General features: G+C 39.6%; 1 pseudogene; it reads left to right on the forward strand.

Annotated features, from left to right (window-relative positions):
- The first annotated feature begins 7,994 nt into the window (after positions 1-7,994).
- LOC113405343 overlaps positions 7,995-23,052 on the forward strand; it is a 19,155-nt pseudogene continuing 4,097 nt past the window's right edge.

Consider the following 23,052-nt stretch of genomic DNA (forward strand, 5'->3'; position numbering starts at 1 on the left):
TGTGAACTTTATAGTGGTTTCTGTTAAGTGGATACCAGTTCACTAAGAATTGAGCTGGGAATGTGACTATCAACTCCTTTCATACAGGTCAACAAACAGTGGCATTATCTTTCAGTCACGGCATACGATCGTTCTAATCCTGCAAGCATATTGGAGTGAAATTTGAGTGAAAGGGACCCATGTGAAAGGTTAAGCAAATGAACGTGTTTGCAGAAGCAGGGCCTTGATCTGTTTTCAAACCAGTGACCTACAGATGAAAAACTATGAATGAATCACTATAAGGGAAATTAGTAAAATTGATTAGTTACCTTGATCTTGTGCTTTAAGTACTGGGACGTAGTCAGGCTTAACACAAATAACTTGGGTGAATTCTTCTTTGTAGTCATTCTTCATAAGTAAATTGGCTTCTTCTGTGTCAGTCTGTGAGTAGGGATTTGAACTTGGAACAACTTCTATTCGTTCATTATTAATATGGAATTCCGTGCATGGAATTGGTTTCCTAAAATCCAGAAAGTGAGTTTTTTCAATGCATTCTGATGCTTACGCAGCTCTTTGCAAGAACACTATGTAATATAAAGTTATGGCATACTGTCGTGATTCCTCAATCTATTAAACCCCATTATAAAATAACTTATGTTTTTATAACAATATCTCTTTCAACATTGAAAATGATTGTCTGACAAAGATTGGCAATGATACAGTGGACTTATATTATGATTAGACAATCTAATTATGCCTGGTCTGTGACCAAAAATATATATAGGAAGGCTAAATTCAGATTTGATTATTGTGTCCAGTTCTGAGTGCCATGTTTTAAGAATGATGTGGACAAACTGGAGGGATTCCATAGGACAGCAACAAAAATGATAAGATTAGAAAACCTGACTTGTGAAATTAAACTAATGGGGCATGTGTAGTCTTGAAAAAAGCAGACTGAGGGGGGACCTGATAACAGTCTTCCAATACGTTAAGGGCTGTTATAAAGAGGACAGGGATCAATTCTTCTCCATGTCGACTGAAGGTAGAACAAGGAATAATCAGCTTAGTTGACAGCAAGGGAGATCTAGATTAGATATTAGAAAAATCTTTCTAACTATAAAGGTCGTTAAATACTGGAATAGTTTACCAAGGAAGGTTGTGGAAATCCCATCACTTGAAATTTTAAGAACAGGTTAAATGAATACCCATCAGGGATAGTCTAGGTTTACTTGGCCCTGCCTCAGTGAAGGCGATGACCTCTTGAGGTCCCTTCCAGTCCTACATTTTCTATGATTCCATAAATCGGTGCATTGAACTGAATTACATCTACCTGTACTTACAACAGGTCTGAATTTGATTCAAGAATGGAAGTGTTCACATGAGACCTCACTATCACTGAATTTCAGTGTGTGGTACCTCAGATTTAGCTAGAAATATAAGAAAGAAGCGAGAAAGACGACATCTTTACTATATACTTTTATATCTTTCAATTTTCTATACTAGAGAAAATAACACATATTACTAACACACTACCAGGCAATTTGGTGTCCCAAGTAAGGACAATGCAATGATGCTAGGGCCGAGTTCAAACATAATGTAAACAGGTGCAACACCGTGGACCTCAGCACAGTTGCACCAAGTGCTCAATTTCACCCTAAATTTACATGCAAATATGATTAGGGGCTTTTGCCGAGATTAAATTCTATATGAAACAAATTGGAAATCTTGAATTATATTCAAAATAGTCTGCCAAAGAAAAAAAAAATCAAAGCTGCATTCCATGGAGTTTATCAAATGTGCACAGCCCTGATCAAAGTACATCTCAGCAGAAACCACTATTAAAATAGAATCAGTCAAGAGCAAACTAATTAGGAGAGAAAAATGCATCAGATCTATTTCTTTTTAATCATAAATTTTAACAAAGCTTTATTTCTGTGTAATACTGTAGAAGAAAGCAATAAATAGGATCATTTGGAGTGAGAAAGGACATACCTTTAAACCCCATTGAAATACACTGGACTAGAACACCACTTCGGGTTTGAACCCTCAAGATGCTGTGCACTCTAGTCTTAAACTAGCAAAGCACATGTTGAACTGTAAGCATGTAAGTAATCCCAATGTAGTCAATAGGACTACTCACGTATTTACTGTTCAGCATATGCTTAAGTACTTTCTGGATTGAGGCTAGCATGCTCAGCGCCTTATAGAATTGAGCCTTCAGTAAGGCCAGATTGGAAAAGTGGTAAATATTTTGCCTTTAAAAATAGCCTGTTCTATGTAGGTAACCTTATCATTTATTACTGTAGTTTGTGCTTTGAAGATAAAAAGCACTATATAAACTACTATTATTATTTATGAATTTATTTAGTTCCTAATAATATGGAAAATTTTCCCAAAGGACCTAAGAGACTTAGGATCCTAAGTCCCATTGTAAAAAGTGAGTTAGGCTCTTAGGAGCCTAAGTCTCATTGGACGTCAATGGGATTTAGGCATCACAGTCACTCAGATATTTTTGAAAATTTTACCCAAAAAAGAATTTTAAATTAGTCACAAATGAAAAATATTTACTCAAGTGTTTTGTTCTCAATTGTTGATACTTCGAAATCCATTCCAGCATGTCTTTACTAATCATTAATTACAAGTTTCCCAAATAGTATCAGCAGTATCCATAATGCATTTTAGTTCATGCAGCGCTTGAATATGGTGCCTTTGAAATTCCTAAGATAGACAAGTATCTTAACAATTTAATACTTTACTATTGCAAGCAACAATCCAATTTAACGTACACTATTGCAACCTCACCTCTGGAATTAGTAATTTAAGATCTTTTTATTTTAAATTAAAAAGAATTCACCTTAGGGAAAACAGACAGGTTACAGTTCTCAATAATATCTACACATATTACACACAAAAAACTTTGTTTAAAATACATTACAGTGGCAAAATCAAGCATTCTAAAGTTAGGAAATGCCAGAATTAAGGTTGCCCGCACAACTTTAATTTATGCCCACTATGTATACATTATGATACAGTTTTTAATTACATGATCACAAGCTATTTTTTCCCCACAGTACTGCTGCCTCATACAGTGCACAGGACGGATGGTGCTCAATTCATGAAAAGCTATTTAATATTTTGTTTTATCCTCATTGTTCAATGGGCAGCCCGAAGCCTTATATACTGTACACTGTTCAAACCCTGCTCTGAATACAGAATAATTCGTTTCCTCTTGGGTTCTTCTATGGTGCTCATCGCTATAGTATCCGAGTGCTTCACAAACTTTAGTTAATTTACCTTCACAACATCCCTGTGAGGTGAGGGAGTGGTATTTCACCTTTTTACAGAGGGGGAGCTAAGACACAGAAAGATTAAGGTAAAAAGTTTATAATAATTTTGAGTGCACAATTTGAGATGCTTAGAACATGATTTTTCAGCATACTTAGCATTACATAGCACTTTATATATTCAAAGCACATTTCCTCTGCACTTCACTTGCAACTGTAAGCCTGCAAATCAGACTAAGGGTCTCAAGTTGGGCACCCAGAAAACAAGGAACAGAATTGTTAACTACCTTTGAAAAATTTGGTTTAAGTGACTTGCCTAGCATCAAACAGGAACTTGGTGGCAGAGGCAGAAATAGAATCCATTTCCTCAGGAGAGCATTCAACTACCTTAACCATGACACTGTCCTTTCTCTTCCTGAAATCCCATCCCTCATTCACTCACACCTTCCAACTTCGGCAACAAATTAGGCAAGGGTCATATAGACAACGTCCTCCTTCACTACATAATCCTGATTCCTTCCCAGAATAGATCCATCCTGTGCACTCAATGGGGTAGGGGTTCTGAGGAAAAATAGTATGGGATTATGTAATTAAAGACAGTACATATACACAAGGGGGCCAAATTAAGGTTGTATAGGCAACCTTAAACCTGGTATTTCCTAACTTTTGCGTGCTTGACTTTGCAAACTTAATAATGTTTAAATATAGGTTTTGTGTGTAATTTCCAAGGATTTTTTAATAATCAAACTGAAAAAACAGAAATTCCATCATGTGGCACCCTATTGACACCCTTGCAGTTCATCAGCAGGGTTGGAACTTTTAGATCCACTGCACAGACCAGTGCCACTTGAACTAATAAAGTAACTGATAGCATTAGTGGGTTGCCATCCTTCTGTAGACCAGCACTATAGGACGAAGAGACACAGAGTTTGACAGTGGGGTTCGAAGATATTTACTGGCAACAAAGGAATGCTGAGAAAAAGAAATCTTGAGTTCCATTCCAGGCTCTGGAGGGGACTGCTCTCTTGTGGACACAGACCTTCTGCCTGTTTTCCCCAAGCTTGACTCCATCTGCCCCACTGAAATCTGTCCCTGTCAAAGTAGTCTCTTCTCCACCCTTGGTTCCTCCTCCCAGTCCCATTCTCCTTGCTGATCCAGTCCCAGTCTCTACTTCTCAGGCTTCATGTCCCAAGCCCCTAGCCTAGTCAGTCCTAGTTTCCTCCTCCAGACTTTCCACCCAAGTCCCAGTCTATCCCCACAAATTCTCAGTCCCAGTTCCTTGCAAGCCAGCCCCATTTCTTCCCTCTTGTCTGATCTGTTACGTCCCTCCCCTCACCAGTTCTCAATCTAGTCTCTCTCTCTAGGCCACTTATCCAATATCACTCGCTATCCCATCCCCTCCCTGGCTCCTTGTCCCAGTTTCTTTGCCCAGCCAGTCCCTCTTCTATTCCCACATTCTGGTTCCTCATAAGATCTGTCTCTTCTGCCCACCACGATTTGCCAGTCCCAGTCTCCTTGTCCAGCCAATCCCAGTCTTCCCCCCTCTTGACACAATCTACACATTTCCCTCCCTTCCCAGTCCACCTCTTGTCCCCTCTGCATTTGCATTAGGTATCTTCCTCTTGCCCACTGTTCACACAAGAGAGAGAGACTCCCTGCTCTCTGTTCTGGTGCCCAACCACTCCTTGGCCCAGAGCAGATGAGGGCAGCAATTACAGAGAGTGTCTATCTTCACCCCTGCAGTGCTGGGCTGTAGCATGCTCAGTCATTCTGTGACAATGGTGCATGTGATTTAGGCCATGTCTACACTACCAATTATGTTGGCAAAACTTATGTCGCTTAGGGCTGTGAAAAAAACCTCCAAACCCCTGATTGACATAAGTTTTGCCACATAAGTGGTAGTATGCACAGCTCTATGCTGGGGCGGGGGGGGGGAAGAGCTTCTCCCACTGACATAGCTACCACTGCTCGTGGAGGTGGTTTTATTATGTCAACAGGAGAGCTCTCTCCCATCGGCATAGAGCAGCTACACACATGATCTTACAACAGCATAGCTGCATCAGTACAACTGTGCCGCTGTAAACTAGCTAGTGTAGACATGGCCTTAGTCACAAATAGGAGCTGTGAGGGACTGGAACATGCTCACTGAGGATGTACTCTTCAGAGATTTTAGCTACTAAATTAAAAGAAGTCTCAGATTATTGAACACATGCAAACAGATTTTTCAAATGCTTATAACTTTTCCAAATTTAAGCAGATATTCCTGGCAACAGTAAAAGGCATATCCCCACCACATGCCAAAGCACTATAGCTTCTCAAAGAAAAGGTTGCCTGAATGTTTTTAACATTGCAAAAGAACTTATTTTTCCAACCTTGTCCTCAGAAATGGCTGAACCATTTTAACTGAAACTTTATAAAAAGACATCCAGGAAGGAAAATTTCAAATCCAGTGGCCAAAGTTTGGCAAAGTTATAGGCAACTGATATCAGGGTCTTATAATGGAAACCTTATGGGCAACCTTAATAATAGGCAGTGACCCAACTATAAGTAAAGATGCTGAATATCTAGTCACTGTTCTCTAGGTTAGAGTGGGTGGGAACATATCAGTATATACTGCGGTATACTTTGACAATTTACTGTTCCGAACTATGATAAAAAAAACCAAGTACAACTGTCCAGTAAAATAAGCATATTGTTGCTTAAATCCCTGAGCTATACTTCTTTACTGTTAGCCTAGCCCAGAATCAAACAATATTCCAGGAGCAGGTCTACCACTTATTTTACATAAAGGCATCAGAACATTTTGAGTATTAGCTTCCATCCCATTCCTTACTAATCCTAATCTTTGCTTCCTGCAGCACACTGAACACAGATTTTCACTGAGCTGATGCCCAAGTCTCTCTTCTGAGTAGCTACAAGTAAGAACCCCAGTAATGTGAATGGGTAATTTCAATTATTCCTTATAATGTGCATTATTTGCATTTGTCAACATTAAATTGTATCTGACATTGTGCTGAGTATTCTTTAGTTTTCACAATCTGAAATAATTTGATGTTATCTGCCAGTTTACTCACCTCATTATTCACTGACGTCTCCACTTCGTTAGTAAACATACTAAATAACACCAATTCTAGGACAGCCGTTAGATACACAATGTTAACCTTTGCCATATTGAAAATTCACATGTATTCCTGGTCCTTGTTTTCTGTCTATTAGCCAGTTTCTAATCCACGACAGCACTTTACCTCTCATACCATGACTACTTAGTTTCCTAAATAGCCTCTTGTGTGAGATGTTCGGTGTTACTGCTGCATGTAATCTTTTGCTCTGTACAGGGTGCTATCTTAAAATACCAAAATGATTTAGGTCACCGTTGTTTGTTACTTACACTAAACAACTTTGCAAAGCACGTAAATCACAAGTTGATCCTCTGTTCTTAATTATAACTCACCATTGTGATACCAATTAATCTTTCCAGTGGTATCTAGGCCAAATCAAGATTTATTAAAAATTAGAAGAAGTGAAACTGTCAGAAACACTTCAAATTTGAAGACTAATACAGGCACCAATTTCCTCAGCTTTATCAGGGCTGCATAAATAATTAATGCAAAAGTATAAACAGTTGCTGTACATAATATTTTTGATGAAAAGTAAAGGCCATTTGGTCTGATAAGGCTTCTCCCTACTTAGTATTTAATTTCCCCTGACACGGCATCTAATTGATTCTTAAATCACTCACTGCTGTTACCTCAACTGCCCTGCCTTTGTATAAAAAGTGCTTTAAGAGTTTATTTTCTGATTATTTCTTTTTCAATTTGTGTTTATTGGTCTGTACAATGGTTTGGCTGGTAGCAGCACATGTTACTAAGTGAGGGGCATGGGGTCACTAAAACCTCATAAGAATTATCACTCACTGTGAAGTAGAGATGATCAATGGATTATAGCTGATTCTCTTGTCTTGGTAAGAGGCAGGATACAGTTTGCATTGCTTTTTGTGTGTTAAACTAGCCTTAGAACTGAAAGTATTCATTCTAAAGCAGAACGGTTTTAATCACTAGTCATTCCAGTATTACCTTTCTTCTCTGTACATTCTCAAATGCTATAAATTTTTCTTTAGAAATACATACAACAATCCAAACTGAAAAGGATAACTGAATACTTCAGGTTAAACTTTTCAAATCTGCGTGTCTAAAATTAGGCACCTAAATCTGTATTTTGGAACCTAACTAAACTACCAAATTTTCAGAGCTTCTAGACAGTAGCAGTTTCCATTGACTTCAGTGACAACTGCAAGTTCTCAGCACCTTAGTAGCATTGGCACTTGAACACCATACTTTCCTTGTAACTGCATAGCTGCAGCCCTGATTAGAGAGCAGTAGTTACATCATCCCAGAAAGAGTTTGGGCCTCCCCAATTTCCCCAAGCTATACCATCCTTTTTTTTTTTTTTTTAATAGTCTACTCTCTGTGGTGCTCATGATCTCTGAATTGTCTGTGCTGTAAAGGCTGGATACTTTGCAAGTGTTATTCACTTGCTTCCTCTATGGGGGGGGAGGAGGTGGAAGGTATATGGCAGATCCAGAACCATGAAAGATAGCTTTAATCTCTTTAGCCTTCATTAGACTAGAGGTTTGCTTTATCACCAAAAAGGTTTGCTCTATCATATGGTTCTCAAGCTTCTTCTGAGACTGGTCCATTTTCAACAACTCTATCAAGGCTGGGGTAACTCGACATGTCAGTCAGTTGCTACCAGAAGTTGAAGATTGAGTTGTTTGTGAATCAGAAGTCACATGGTCCTATAGAAAAGCGCAATACTTCAGAAAACTCTCAGGCAGTGGGAGCACAGCAGCTATATCTCCTCGCACCTTTTTCACTTTGTGTACCAAATGCCTGATCCAGCAGCTGCTGACCAGACACTGGATCAGGTTCCCACACAGCAATCAATCTGGGTAATGTAGTTCTGGGATTTTTTTCCCCCCTTCCTGAGGCTGTTTGGGTCAGGAGGACTCTTAACTATGATATCAAGGTATTGTGTTCAGAGTTAGTCCTTGGAAACTGCTTCCGATTTCTTGGATCCAGAAACCAAAAGCTTCTCTTCTTCAAGAAAAGAAGTGTTTCAACAGGAGTCCAAATCTGCTTTTTAATTTCCTTTAGTACTTGTTCTAATATTGCAGTGAAAGGTAAAAAGGAGTGCACAGCTGGCCTTCTCTATAGCACTTCTATTTATCATCTCTCCTCTGGCTTTACTTTTTTTTCCAAACTAAACAATTATAGGGCCTGATTTTCATGTCATTTACAGCTGTTATACACTAGACTAACTCCACTGACTTCAGGCTATTTACAACTGATTTGCCCTAATGTGAGGGGAGATCCAGGCCCTTAGATCTGGATTTTTGAAGATATTTAGGTGTTGCTCTGCTGAGCAATGCAAGGCCTAAGTGACTTAGATGGCTAAGTCCCACTTTCAAAGATGATTTAGACACTTAGGATCCTATGTCTTTCAATAAAACTTATAGTCTTAAGTGCTTCAGACACTTTTGGAATAGGGACTTAGACAACTTAGTCACCTAGGCCCAGATTTTAAAAGGTATTTGGGCATTGCTGTGCTCAGTGTTGCAATGCCTAACTGATTTAGGAGCCTAAATATAATTTGGAAATGGGCGTTAGGCATCTAGAAGCGAAAATCCCATTGACAGTCAATGGGATTTATACTCCTGAGTGCCTAAAACCCTTTTGAAAATAAGACCGGCTCCTAAATCAGTTAGGCATTGTAAAGCTGAGCACAGCAATGCCCAAATACCTTTAAAAATCTGGGTGAGTCTTTTTAGTATCCCCTCAAAAGGGAGCTTCCTCCCACACCATGCCTCTTATTTTTGTTGCCCTCACCTGGTCCTTTCCCATTTTTGATATTGTATGTCTCAACTTAAATTTACTTGCATCTCTAAATAAATTGTTGGCTTATCAGGAGTGGTGTCAGCAGCAAGCCAGCACACACTCTTAAATTAACTAGGAGGCAAAGGAAATAAGGTCAACCTCTAGAAACAATCGTATCTATCCTGATGCCTAACATATATATATATCTGCCAAAAGATAAAGAGTATAAACCTGTTGACTCAAAGCAGCTTCTATCATTGCTTCATGCAGATGTTAAAAATATATAGAAATTCTTAACCAGGTGACAATAGGCTATCTTAACAATACCGATTAAGCATATTTTCTTTCCTGTAAATGGGATATCAATAAATAAATTCATTTCCTAATTTATGTTTCCATCTTGCTCACTTTTGAGCAGACATGAACCACCTATCAAATTGCAGAAGTTTAGGCAGGAATACAGTTATTCTCAATCAACTTGAGGATTCTGAGAATGCCATAGCAATAAACAGCTGATAATACATATGGATGTTTCCTCATTCCAGAATCTTACAAATTTTTTACTGTTTGGTTATAATTAAGAAGGCTTCTCAAGGGGTGTATCTGAATCACAGAATCATAGAATAATAGGACTGGAAGGGACCTCAAGAGGTCATCTAGTCCAGTCCTCTGCACACTTGGCAGGACTAAGTATTATCCAGACCATCCCTGACAGGTGTTGTCTAACCTGCTCTTAAAAGTCTCCAATGACAGAGATTCTACAACCTCCCTAGGCAATTTATTCAGTACTTAACCACCCTGACAGTTAGGAATTATATTCCTAATGCCCAACCTAAACTGCCATGGCTGCAATTTAAGCCCATTGCTTCTTGTCCTATCCTCAGAGGTTAAAGAGAACAATTTTTCTCCCTCCTCCTTGTAACTGTTATCATGTTCCCCCTCAATCTTTTCGTTTCAGACTAAACAAACCCAATTTTTAAAATCTTTCCTTATAGGTCATGTTTTCTAGACCTTTAATCATTTTTGTTGCTCTTCTCTGGACATTCTCCAATTTGTCCACATCTTTCCTGAAATGTTGTGCCCAGAACTGGACACAATACTTCAGTTGAGGCCTAATCAGTGCGGAGTAGAGCGGAAAAATTACTTCTCGTGTCTTGCTTACAATACTCCTGCTAATACATCCCAGAAGGATGTTTGGTTTTGGGCTTTTTCTTTGCAACAATGTTACACTGTTCACTCATATTTGGCTTATGACCCACTATGACCCCCAGATTCCTTTCTGTAGTACTCCTTCCTATACAGTCATTTCCCATTTTGTATGTGTGCAACTGTTCCTTCTTAAGTGGAGTAATTTGCATTTGTTCTTATTGAATTTCATCCTATTTTCTTCAGACTATTTCTCCAGTTTGTCATAATACAGTTACTTACAGTTGTCCAAGGTAACTGTATTATGATTTAGAAACCGAATTAACATATGCAACCAGATCTTCAAAACATGCCTGTTTTCTCCAAGGCACTTTAGTTGAATGTACCCTACAGAGCAGCGTACATTCTTTTATTCCACCTCTATTCATACAGTAGGTGAGTCAATAAACCTTTTTAAAGTACTGTCAGACACTGCTACAAATGCACTAAGTGGAAATTATAAATAATAATTAAATGTTGCTAAAAGCAATACCAAGACCTTATTAAATAATAAACATACAAACTAACTAACTAACTAACTAAAAAATATATGTGCAAAGTATCAATTGAAAACAACATTCTGGCTAAATAATTATATACCAGCTCTGAAGTCATCACTTAGGAAAATTCCCAGTGACTTAAAGTAAATTCAAGTATTACATCTGCTCCTATGTTCCCCTACCAATTTTACAAGCACATTTTCCTATGTTTTTTAATTGTTTTCCTCTCTCCTGTTACTGTGCAAAAGACCCCACACAATGAACAAAGTACTGTAAATTGATTAACTAGCTATACAGAGGAAACAGGGAAGCTGACTATATACGAAGTGTACTCAAGTACCCAAAGTAAACAAACTGAAAAAGTGAAATATACTTTTCCCTCTAACTCTTTAATTACAGTAATCTTAAACATTACTCATAACAATGTTCAGTAACTCATAATCAGGCAGAACTGTGATTTTAAGTTTGCCAGGACCCTTTATTATAGGTGGTACAGGTAGTGGCACCTAAAGTTAAGGTTGCTTGACACGTCCCATTATATGACCCTATTATCAGTTGCTTATAGCTTTGCCAAACTTAAACCATTTTACATTGGCGTAACTCATAGACTTTAAGGTCAGAAGGGACCATTATGATCATCTAGTCTGACCTCCCGCATGATGCAGGCCACAAAATCTGACCCACCCACTCCTGGAATAATTCTCTCCCTTGACTCAGCTGTTGTAGTCCCCAAATCATGATTTAAAGACTTCAAGTCGCAGAGAATCCTCCAGCAAGCGACCTCTGCCCCATGCTGCGGAGGAAGGCGAAAAACCTCCAGGGCCTCTGCCAATCTACCCTGGAGGAAAATTCCTTCCCGACCCCAAATATGGCAATCAGCAGAACCCCGAGCATGCGGGCAAGATTCTCCAGCCAGCTGGCTTCAATGGAGTCATTTCAAATTTACAATGCTGTGAGAGCAGAACGAGGCACCATTTATCTGTTTATTACAAAACATACTTTCCCTTTCAAATCCTATGCAAACTAAAAAGGCCACGTTACCAAAAAAGGAACTCTTTTTTCAAAGAACATGTTTTTCATATCTGATTTGCTATGCCAGACATTTTTATTGCTATTTCTTGACTAGTAGAATAATTTTTGTACATATCTCTAAAATGCAAGTTGAGCTCTACCACCACCCCCTGACATATTTTTAAAGATTTACAAAAAGCCTTTTTCTGAATAGGCTCATTCCAGTTTTCTGAGCTGTAGCTGACTCTTAAAAAAAAAAAAAAAACCCCACAAATCCTGACTTTTCCCTTTTATGGTCATGAACAGATTTCAAGGGCTTAGCTGAATGGCAGGAGGTATACTTTAGAGCTCATTAGTCCATTATTTTTTCAAGTTAAGTAGGAAGCAGAAAATGCTCCATGTAAATGCAGTGCAAGGTTTACCAAAAGTCTCAGGTAAATAAAAGTAAACTGCAAGATGTTTGTTAATTAAGCCACAGATACTCTGTACTATTAACAAAACCTTTCTATACTCTTATTATAATTATTAATTTACGATTCAGGCGTTATTCAGATGAGCATCAAGAAAATTAATTTTGATTGTAAATAAAGGGTACAGACTTCTCCAGGAAATCCTCTACATATAAACTTTGCTTCCATTGATCCAGGACTGAAATATCCATCATTTTTTGTGTGGAAACAACTGAAACTAGAACAGAGAAACAAATATAAATAGTTCAGAGAAAAGTCATGTTAAAATTAGTTTAATTTTTACAAGTAAGCCAAGCCCCTTCAGAGCCCAGCAATATTGTAGCTAGTAGGCAATGAAGAAGCAATGCTCTCAGGCCATGTCTATACTACACAGCTAACTTGTCACTGCTGTGATCGACGCAGCAGCATCGATTTAGCGGACCTGGTGAAGACATGCTAAGTCAATGGGAGAGCACTCTCCTGTCAATATCTGTAATCCACCTCAATGAGAGACAGAAACTATGTCGCTAGCAGAGTGTCTCCCGTCAACATAGCACAGCATGGACACCGCTGTAAGTCGATCTAAGATACTTCGACTTAAGTTACATTACTTATGTAACTTAACTAGCAAAACTTAGATCAACTTACAGTGTTAGTGTAGACCAGGCCTCAGTCTCCCTTGAGGGACTGTAAGAGGAAGTTAACTTGAAATAAATATGAAATTATAAACACTTTCATATTATCTACCTCTGTGCTTGGAACAGTCTCCTTCTTTGTGTGCACCAAACCTCTGTACCACCCTTCAAATCTCTCCACAAAACTTTTTCTTCACTTTATCTTCTATCACTACTCTCCTTTTCAGAAATGTCTGTGTCCCACTTGTACCTGATCCTTATCGGTTATGCAGTATCTGCCTAATTAAATTTTAAGTTCCTCAGAGCTTCTTAGAAGTTTGTAAAACAATATGCTCACCTATGGTGTATGTATATATATACACATATATACACACACACACACCCCTCTACCTCGATATAACGCTGTCCTTGGGAGCCAAAAAATCTTACCCCGTTATAGGTGAAACTGCGTTATATTGAACTTGCTTTGATCCACTGGAGTGTGCAGCCCCCCTCCGAGCACTGCTTTACCGCGTTATATCCGAATTCGTGTTATATCGGGTCACGTTATATCGAGGTAGAGGTGTGTGTGTGTATATCTTATATATTATATATATATATATATATATACACACACACACACACACACACACACACACACACACACACTTAATAAGAAATGTCCATTTACTTGTTACTTCAGCAGTGTATGCATATTATCTTCACAGCTGGTGTGAGTTAGCATACTGGAAGTAACTGTTGCAACCAGGATCGTCAGTTCTTGTATCCCAGCTACCAGTTTTTCACTAGGTTCAAAATGAATCTGAATAGAAAATTAAAAATAAATAGAACACCTCTTTTCCATGGCCTCCTGTACTTATCATCAGCAAAGACTCCAGTATGATGGTAATTCTCATCTTGATGTAAACAGGGAGGAACACGAAATGATAACCGATCAATAGAAAACTTCTGTCTTGCCACATTCTGCACAAGAAAAATAGTAATATATAATTATCAGCTAGATTGTTCCACCTTTACTCCTGCTGAATAGTACCTTCCTTCTCAAAACAATCCTATTGATTTTAATGAGCTATTCAAGGATTAAGGTGCTACTTACTGTGAGTAATGGTGGAGCAATCTGGCCCTAACAGAGGATCTTAAATTTTACTGAGCCAGATTTTTAGCCCTTGATCTCCACTTGCGCACATGCAAAACTGCACTTATACTTAGGTGCACCTGCACTTTTGCATGTGCAATTGCCCATGAGTATACCAACACTTGTATATACCCACTGAACAATCTAACATGCACATCTGGAAGCTGGGTAGAGGCCATTGAAAATGAATCCTATTGTGTCTGTTGAAAATGCTTAGTTATTCACAAATGCCAGCACGAGGTCACAAAAATTCCCCAACAAATATTATTTTCATCCAAAATAACAAAGTAAAACAGAGTAAGCATTTATATAAATTTTATTTATATAGACACAATTTAAAGTATTTTGTAGACCCGCTACTAATTCTACTTAAAATCCTCTGAAAAAATTCTAATACTTAATGGTCAGCCTGGCATCCTCAGTAACTCTTTATTTAGCACCAGATTCAATAAAGTATCTTCACAAACACTGTGCCACAGAAGCCCAAAAAGGAAAGCACAAACTTAAGGGGGGCAGGAAAGGAAGATATGGGGAATGTGGTGGGGACAGGGAGAATGGGAAGAAAGGGATTCTACAATAGGAGCTTGGAGTGATGAGCAGGTGAATCACTGATAATTTGGGAGGCAGGCGGACACTGGAGACATCCAGGGTTCTGAGGGTAAGAGAGTGGTATGGGAAAGAGAAAGAAGCTCTGCACAGAAACAGGGGAGAATGCCAAGGAGGAGTCTAGAGATCCATATGTTTCTACATCTGTGTCCTCTACCCCACTAGAAATGTCTCGCCAAGCTTCTAGGAATGTCCCCCAACTTCAGGGTAGGTCCTCAGCCTCTTTGCTATGACACCTGATCTGATGGTCCAGCGGTGGTTCGTAAAGCCAGAACTCTCTGCTGACAAATCTGAGGTAGTCTGCTAACTGGGGATGCTGCAGAGAAACAGAGGTGGTAGCTGCCCCCCTAACAGTCCTTCAGAAAGAGACCAGCTCTCCCATGCAGCCTGTCAGGAAGCAAAAAATATTCCAATATATACAAACAAGTTTATTTAAAAGGCACTGGCAGAAGTTGGTGAATATGATACTGATAAGCTATACAACCTCTTGTGCGGGTCAATCAAAGTTCTCCTATTTTCTGTCAGCCCTGAGATCAGAAGACAAGAACTTGAAATTGAACCTGGGTCTGCGGCATGCTAGTGCAGACAGACTATTAACCACTAGCCCATACTAAGCAATTCATATTTAAGCCCACTGTTAAAACCACTACATTCACTGTAAAAGAAAATATGGTTAATGAAGTTCATGGCAGAAATCAAAGAAACAGGTACAATACAAGTTTGTCTTTCTGACAATTTGTGTCATCTTATGGTATGATTCCCCAAATGCTTTGCAAAGATCACCTACTTAGGTAAGCTACCAGATGGTAATTAAGTAGGAATTATTAGGAAAATAAATACTGGTAATAAACTGACAGATCAGCAAATAATGCTAAGAATGGGTGTGCAGTTTTATTGAGAATTATATTAGTTTAATACCCTAAATAGAATTACATTTGTTGGAAGGAAGGTTGGAAACTGGAACAAATACTACTGGGCCTATGTTGATAGAAAGCTTATGAAAAGTGTCTATATTATAAAACTTTTTAATGAAATACTGCTATTGAGTGTATTGTTTAAGATGAATTACTTCACTTTAGTAACTTCAGTGGCGTATAACTCTTATTGCAGGAGTACTGGTAGTAATGTATATGTACACTATTTAATGAGATAGTACTTAATAATTTTACATGTACTGTTTACTAATAACCTAACCACAACTTCTCAGTAAGGGTCACTTTTTATTGAAAAACACAATGTGAAGTTTACAGTCTCAGTGCAGTCCATTATCTATTATAATCTAAAGGGGGATTTGGAGACGCTAGTTTGCAATCACTTACAACAGCACTAACACGGGTGGGCAAACTATGGGCCGGACGTGGCCCATCAGCCGTTTTAATCCCGCCCTCAAACTCCCGCTGGGGAGCGGGGTCTGGGGCTTGCCCCGCTCCAGCTGGGGAGCAGGGTTGCGGGCTACTCCGTGCAGCTCCCAGAAGCAGCGGCATGTTCCCCCTCTGGCTCCTACGCATAGGGGCAGCCAGGGGGCTCCGCTCCACATGCTACCCCCACCCCAAGCGCCGCCCCTGCAGCTCCTATTGGCCGGGAACCATGGCCAATGGGAGCTTCAGGGGTGGTGCCTGTGGATGGGGCAGTGCGCTGAGCTGTCTGGCTGCACCTCCGAGTAGGAGCCAGAGGGGGGGACATGCTGCTGCTTCCAAGAGCCACTGAGGTAAGCGCCACCCGGAGCCTGCACCCCTGAGTCACCCCCCGCGCCCCAACCTCCTGCCCCAGCCCTGATCCCCCTCCTGCTCTCCAAACCCCTTGATCCCAGCCTGGAGCACCCTCCTACACCCCAAATCCCTCATCCCCACCCCCACTCCAGAGCCCCGCGCCTCCAGCTGGAGCCCTCACACCCCCCCGCGCCCTGCCCCAGCCCCCTCCTGCACCCTGAACTCCTCATTTCTGGTCCCACCCCAGAAGCCGCATCTCCCACCCCAATTTTGTGCGCATTCATGGTCCACCATACAATTTCTATACCCAGATGTGGCCCTCGGGCCAAAAAGTTTGCCCACCCCTGCACTAACACTAATGTGGTGAATCTGGCTAATATACAAAGCTTTAGTGTTCTGAACACCCAGCCTTCTCCAATAACTCAGCCAAACTAGACAGGTTGAGAAATAATAGTAGGGAGTGAAAGAAACAAGAAATAAGTAAATTAAGAATATAACCCTCACTGAAATTGAACTACTGGAGGGTATAGGAATCAGAGAAAGCTCAGCAAGAACTGGCCTCTCTTGAGATCTGTATGCTTTTGGCAACAGTGTTTGATTCAATAGTATATTAGATCAAGAGATCCTGGAAGATCAGTTTAAGTCTATGTGCGTCAGACTTTTTCAGGATGATGGAAATGAGGAGCAGCAATGGAACAAGGAATGGAACTTCAGTTTTGAAGCAGCACATCACTGTATTGTCAGACCAAACTGGTGCTGGGAGGCTCAAGCCAATATTCAGCACTGACATGCAAACATTCCTACAATAGTCCCAGACGGCTTGATCTTCTGTGGCTACTACTCTGGTGCCTGTGAAAGACTGTGCTATCTGTGAGAAAAACAAAGAGAAAAGAGACTATTTTGGAAAAGAAAATATAGAACTAAATCCTGTTCTTTCTTGCCTGAGATAGGGAGGAAAGCATTGACGACAGCACACAGCAGGACAGCTTAAGGCAGGTGGGAGAGAAATACACGGTGGACACACCTGACTGCTGCTCCAAAAAGGAACAGTATAAGTTCCATTTCAGCATGTGCTTTGCAGGGCCAGCAACCTAACCACATTCTAGGCCAGTTGGAGCTCTGGAGTGGTAACAGAAGTTAGCTGCTAGTACTCAAAAAAGTACTAGGAGGTACCCTGCTGCATGGGTGTGCTAAGGAATACTTTCTACCTGTGGGGAGAGGAATGTGGGTAGAGTATTCATGGACTGTGGCCCTTTGTGTACCTTCAAGCACCAGCAGGACCATACTGGATGCAACGCAAGCTACATCTTTTTAGAAGAGTAGCAAGAGCTTCTGCACACTGTACTCCCCCTGAACTCTTAAAGACATTATGTCTGAGGGCCTCTCCCTACCACTCACACACTAGAACTGCTCCCTCTTTAGTTTTCTATGGGTGGGCACTCAATGGGTGGACAGGTTTGTGATTTGGCCCACAGTTTTTAGAAAAAGTCTAAAAAGAGAAAACTAAATTACAGTGGGACAACATGCTTCAGCAATGAGCAACTGACACATTCAATAACATTGCACAACTGAAGAGAGGAAGGAAAACAAGACTTCATGTTTCTATGTTGTAACTGACAAACAACTACAAAACTAAAATGCTCCTTGTAGATAAAATTATTTCAACAAATGTGTACATTCCATGGGCCTGAATTTTATTGAAAACATTATAGAGAAATACACACCTTTCCTGTTATTAAAACATCAAGGGAGAATAACATTGTGGAAATGCTATTCTACTGCATATTAAAGTTGAAAGAACACTGGATTCCTTCTTGGAAAAAAAGTAATTAAGAGTTTTAGCTTTAAAAGACTCAGGATGCTTTCCAAAATGAGCTATGAGCAGGAAACAACCTCTAAAACAATATCATAAGTGCAACAGACCATCAAAAAGTGGATGCTCTTCAGTTTTGGCAGGATAATATTTGGACTCTATTGTAAAATATCAGCAATCACTTCACCATAATATGCCAGAGAGAGAATTAAGGTCTTGTGTGCAGCAGCAGTGCAGTAAAAAGAGCTCATTTAAACTGAATCCTTAAGTAATTAGTTGCTTTATGATTTCAAAAATGTATCGAATGCTGTGTGTAATTATTCCCATCACATTTCCTATAGAGCAAGGGAAGTGCAACAGTAAACTGTACCTCATATAAATAGTCTAGTGCATGATATTTAAGAGCTGCAAACATTATCTTCCTCGTTTGGCGATGTATTCAAAACTTCACTTGTCTGAAAGATACATAAAATATAAATTACTCAAAAACCTTTTACACCACACACTAAACCTTAAAACAGAAATGCTGTTACCCTAATTCAGTAGATTAACCTCAACTTCTGCACGCACATGTATATGCTGTAAAAGTTTTTATTATAATAGTGTTTCCCAAACTGGGGGGGTAAATCACCATGGGGGGTGCCAAGGAGCCTGGTGGGGCATGGACATTCAATTCTTTTAGTCTCTTTGTTTTTGTTTTTGAGTAAAGCTCTAGCTGTTATGGTTTCAAAGGTTACCTTTCAAAGCATGAAGCAAGTGTAATCGATGTAGAGGTAAAAAGAATGAGGAATACTTGTGGCACCTTAGAGACGAACAAATTTATTTGGGCATAAGCTTTCGTGGGCTAAAACCCACTTCATCGGATGCATGCAGTGGAAAATACAGTAGGAAGATATATATACACACACACACACAGAGAACATGAAAAAATGGGTGTTGCCATACCAACTCTAATGAGACTAATCAATTAAGGTGGGCTATTATCAGCCGGAGAAAAAGAAAACCTTTTGTAGTGATAATCAGGATAGCCCATTTCAAACAGTTGACAAGAAAGTGTGAGTAACAGTAGGGGAAAAATTAGCATGGGGAAATAGTTTTTACTTTGTATAATGACCCATCCACTCCCAGTCTTTATTCAAGCCTAATTTAATGGTGTCCAGTTTCCAAATTAATTCCAGTTCTGCAGTTTCTCGTTGGACTCTGTTTTTGAACGACGTTTAGGTCTGTAATTGAGTGACCAGGGAGGTTGAAGTGTTCTCCGACTGGTTTTTGAATGTTATAATTCTTGACGTCTGATTTGTGTCCATTTATTCTTCTGCGTAGAGACTGTCCAGTTTGGCCAATGTACATGGCAGAGGGGGCATTGCTGGCACATGATGGCATATATCACATTGGTAGATATGCAGGTGAATGAACCTCTGATGGTGTGGCTGATGTGATTAGGTCCTATGATAGAGTCCCTTGAATAGATATGTACACAGAGTTGGCAACGGGCTTTTTTGCAAGGATAGGTTCCTGGGTTAGTGTTTTTGTTGTGTGGTGGGTGGATGTGGTGAGTATTTGCTGCAGGTTGGGGGGCTGTCTGTAAGCGAGGACTGGCCTGTCTCCCAAGATCTGTGAGAGCGAGGGATCGTGCTTCAGGATAGGTTGTAGATCCTTGATGATGCGCTGGAGAGGTTTTAGTTGGGGGCTGAAGGTGACAGCTAGTGGCGTTCTGTTACTTTCTTTGTTGGGCCTGTCCTGGAGTAGGTGAGTAAATGTGCTTGATTAGAAAGAGCTGTGTGGATACTTGTAACTGCTGGCAATATACTACTCACAGCCCTGAGAGAGAAAGCGGGGGTTATCACAGTGTAAGGTAAGAGGCTATGGAGCCTTAAAACTCCCTAGTCAGAATGAAATGGGAGAAGGGTCATTGCCCAGAAATAGATGACAGCTGGAGACATGAGACCTGACTGGGCACTGCTGGAGTGAATCCCAGAGGGGGAATGCAAGTGCAGTTACAGTATTTCTCAAGGTGGAGGGAAGAGGAGTGGAGGAGGAAGCAGAAGGTGCAGAAATTAAGATGTGTAGGCCTTGACCAATACATGATGGGACTGCAGGGGAGTATGATTGGTTTTGTTTTACCTGAAGGGGACTCAGGTTTCAAAAGTTTGGGAAACTCTACTTTAGAATGTCCTTTCAAGTGAATGAAACATCAATATATACAGTACCAACAGCGTCCACCAATACAAGAATATGGTTTCAGTAGGACTGTCTAGTGATTAAAAAAATTAATCGCGATTAATCGCATGATTTATAAAATGAATGGCAATTAATCACGTTGTTAAACAATAGAATACCATTTATTTTAAATATTTTTGGAGGTTTGCTACATTTTAAAATATATTAATTTCAGTTACAACACAGAATACAAAGTGTACAGTGCTCACTTTATATTTATTACAAATATTTGCACTGTAAAACACAAAAAATGTATTTTTCAATTCACTTCATACAAGTACTGTAGTGCAATCTCTTTATCGTGAAAGCTGAACTTAGAAATGTAGAATTATGGACAAAAAACTGTATTAAAAAACAAAACAACGTAAAACTTTAGAGCCTACAAGTCCTACTTCTTGGTGAGCCAATCACTCAGATAAACAAGGTTGGTTACAATTTGCAGGAGATAATTCTGCCTGCTTCTTATTTACAATGTCACCTGAAAGTGAGAACAGGTGATCGCGTGGCATTGTTGTAGCTGGCATTGCAAGATATTTAATGCCAGGTGCGCTAAAGATTCATATGTCCCTTCATGCTTCAACCACCATTCCAGAGGACATGCTTCCATGCTGATGATGGGTTCTGTTTGATAACGATCCAAAGCAGTGCAGACTGACGTATGTTCATTTTCATCATCTGAGTCAGATGCCACCAGCAGGTTGATTTTCTTTTTTGATGGTTTGGATTCTGTAGTTTCCGCATCAGAGTGTTGCTCTTTTAACACTTCTGAAAGCATGCTCCACACCTCGTCCCTCTCAGATTTTGGACCGCACTTCAGATTCTTAAACCTTGGGTCGAGTGCTGTAGCTATTTTTAGAAATCTCACATCGGTACCTTCTTTGCGTTTTGTCAAATCTGCTGTGAAAGTGTTCTTAAAACGAACATGTGCTGGGTCATCATCCGAGACTGCTATAACATGAAATATATGGCAGAATGAGGGTAAAACAGAGCAGGAGACATATAATTCTATCCCCAAGGAGTACAGTCACAAATTTAATTGACGCATTATTTTTTTTAATGAGCACCATCAGCATGGATGCACGTCCTCTGGAATGGTGGCCGAAGCATGAGGGGGCATAGGAATGTTTAGAATATCTGGCATGTAAATACCTTGCAATGCTGGCTACAAAAGTGTCATGCAAACGCCTATTATCACTTTCAGGTGACATTGGAGATAATGCTGCCTGCTTTTTATTTACAGTCAATGTAAACAAACTTGTTTGTCTTAGTGATTGGCAGAATAAGAAGTAGCACTGAGTTGACTTGTAGGCTCTAAAGTTTTATACTGTTGTGTTTGAGTGCAGTTATGTAACCAAAAAAAATAAAAATCTGCATTTGTAAGTTACACTTTAACGATAAAGAGATTTCACTTCAGAACTTGTATGAGGTGAATTGAAAAACACTATTTCTTTTATCATTTTTACAGTGCATATATTTGTAATAAAAAATATAAAGTGAGCACTGTGCACTTGGTATTCTGTGCTATAATTGAAATCAATATTGAAAATGTAGAAAAACATCCAAAAATATTTAATACATTTCAATTGGTATTCTATTGTTATAAGTGTGATTAATTACAATTAATTTTTTTGAGTTAATTGCGTGAGTTAACTGCGATTAATTGACAGCCCTAGTTTTTAGCCATACCTAATTTTTCAGGAAAAGCGAAAAAGTAGATTTTTAGCTTTTGTCTATACCAAGATTAACTTGGCAACAATCCTTACCCTGCATATTTTATGGCATACACTTAACATTAATAAACTACATGCTTAACAAGAAAAATAAGTATTAAATACTACACACATTAGCAACACAGCCAGGTAAATGCTGTATGGAATCAGTGGGCCGGATTCTGATCTCATTTAGATTACTGTAAGGAAACCATGTCTGACTTCATGAAGTTCCATTGGTGTAAAGAAAATGTAAGCTAAACACGAGTTTTTATTTTGACTGCACAACTATAATACTGCATTAATGTACCTTTTGGAATATACAGAGGTAGGGCACGCCACTGTGACTTTAGACACTACTAAGTACTACACAAAGCAACATGCGTTTGCAGGATAGTATACATATTTTGTAACGTAACTTGTGTACATTTTTGGTTAAATACCTTATATAGTTATCTAAAATTACATTTCCAAATCATCCCCTTTCTTAACCCCAAACAACTAATGCAGAAATTATAAATAAGAGGAATGTGTGTATCAAAACCTGACCTTAAAAGATTTGCACCTTTAAATAAAACTACACATTGAGAAAAATAATGCCTTAAGTCTGCCAAGCATAAGAGTTTTTGTGTGGGTCTTCATTTTACTGTATCCTTTCATGCAAACAGCTTCCCCAGAACCAACCACCTCTCCCACACTGCAACTTCCCCTCTTGCTGGAACAGACATTGCAGCGCATTTCCCCCCTCTCCTATTTGTGCCACTCTAGCTCTCCTCTCCCTGTGATGGTCCCACTCACCTTCCCCTTCTCAACAACACTACAGCCCCTCCTCCCTGTGTCAGTGTCACTGCCGCCCCCTCCCTGGGTGACAGTACAGCCCCCCTTCCCTGTGTCAGTCACTGCAGCACAACTCTCCTTCCCTGTATCAATGTCACTGCAGCCCC

The sequence above is a fragment of the Terrapene carolina genome, unplaced genomic scaffold, assembly GCF_002925995.2.
Source record: "Terrapene carolina triunguis isolate 2854851 unplaced genomic scaffold, T_m_triunguis-2.0 Scaffold35098, whole genome shotgun sequence".
Taxonomy (NCBI): Eukaryota; Metazoa; Chordata; order Testudines; family Emydidae; genus Terrapene; species Terrapene triunguis.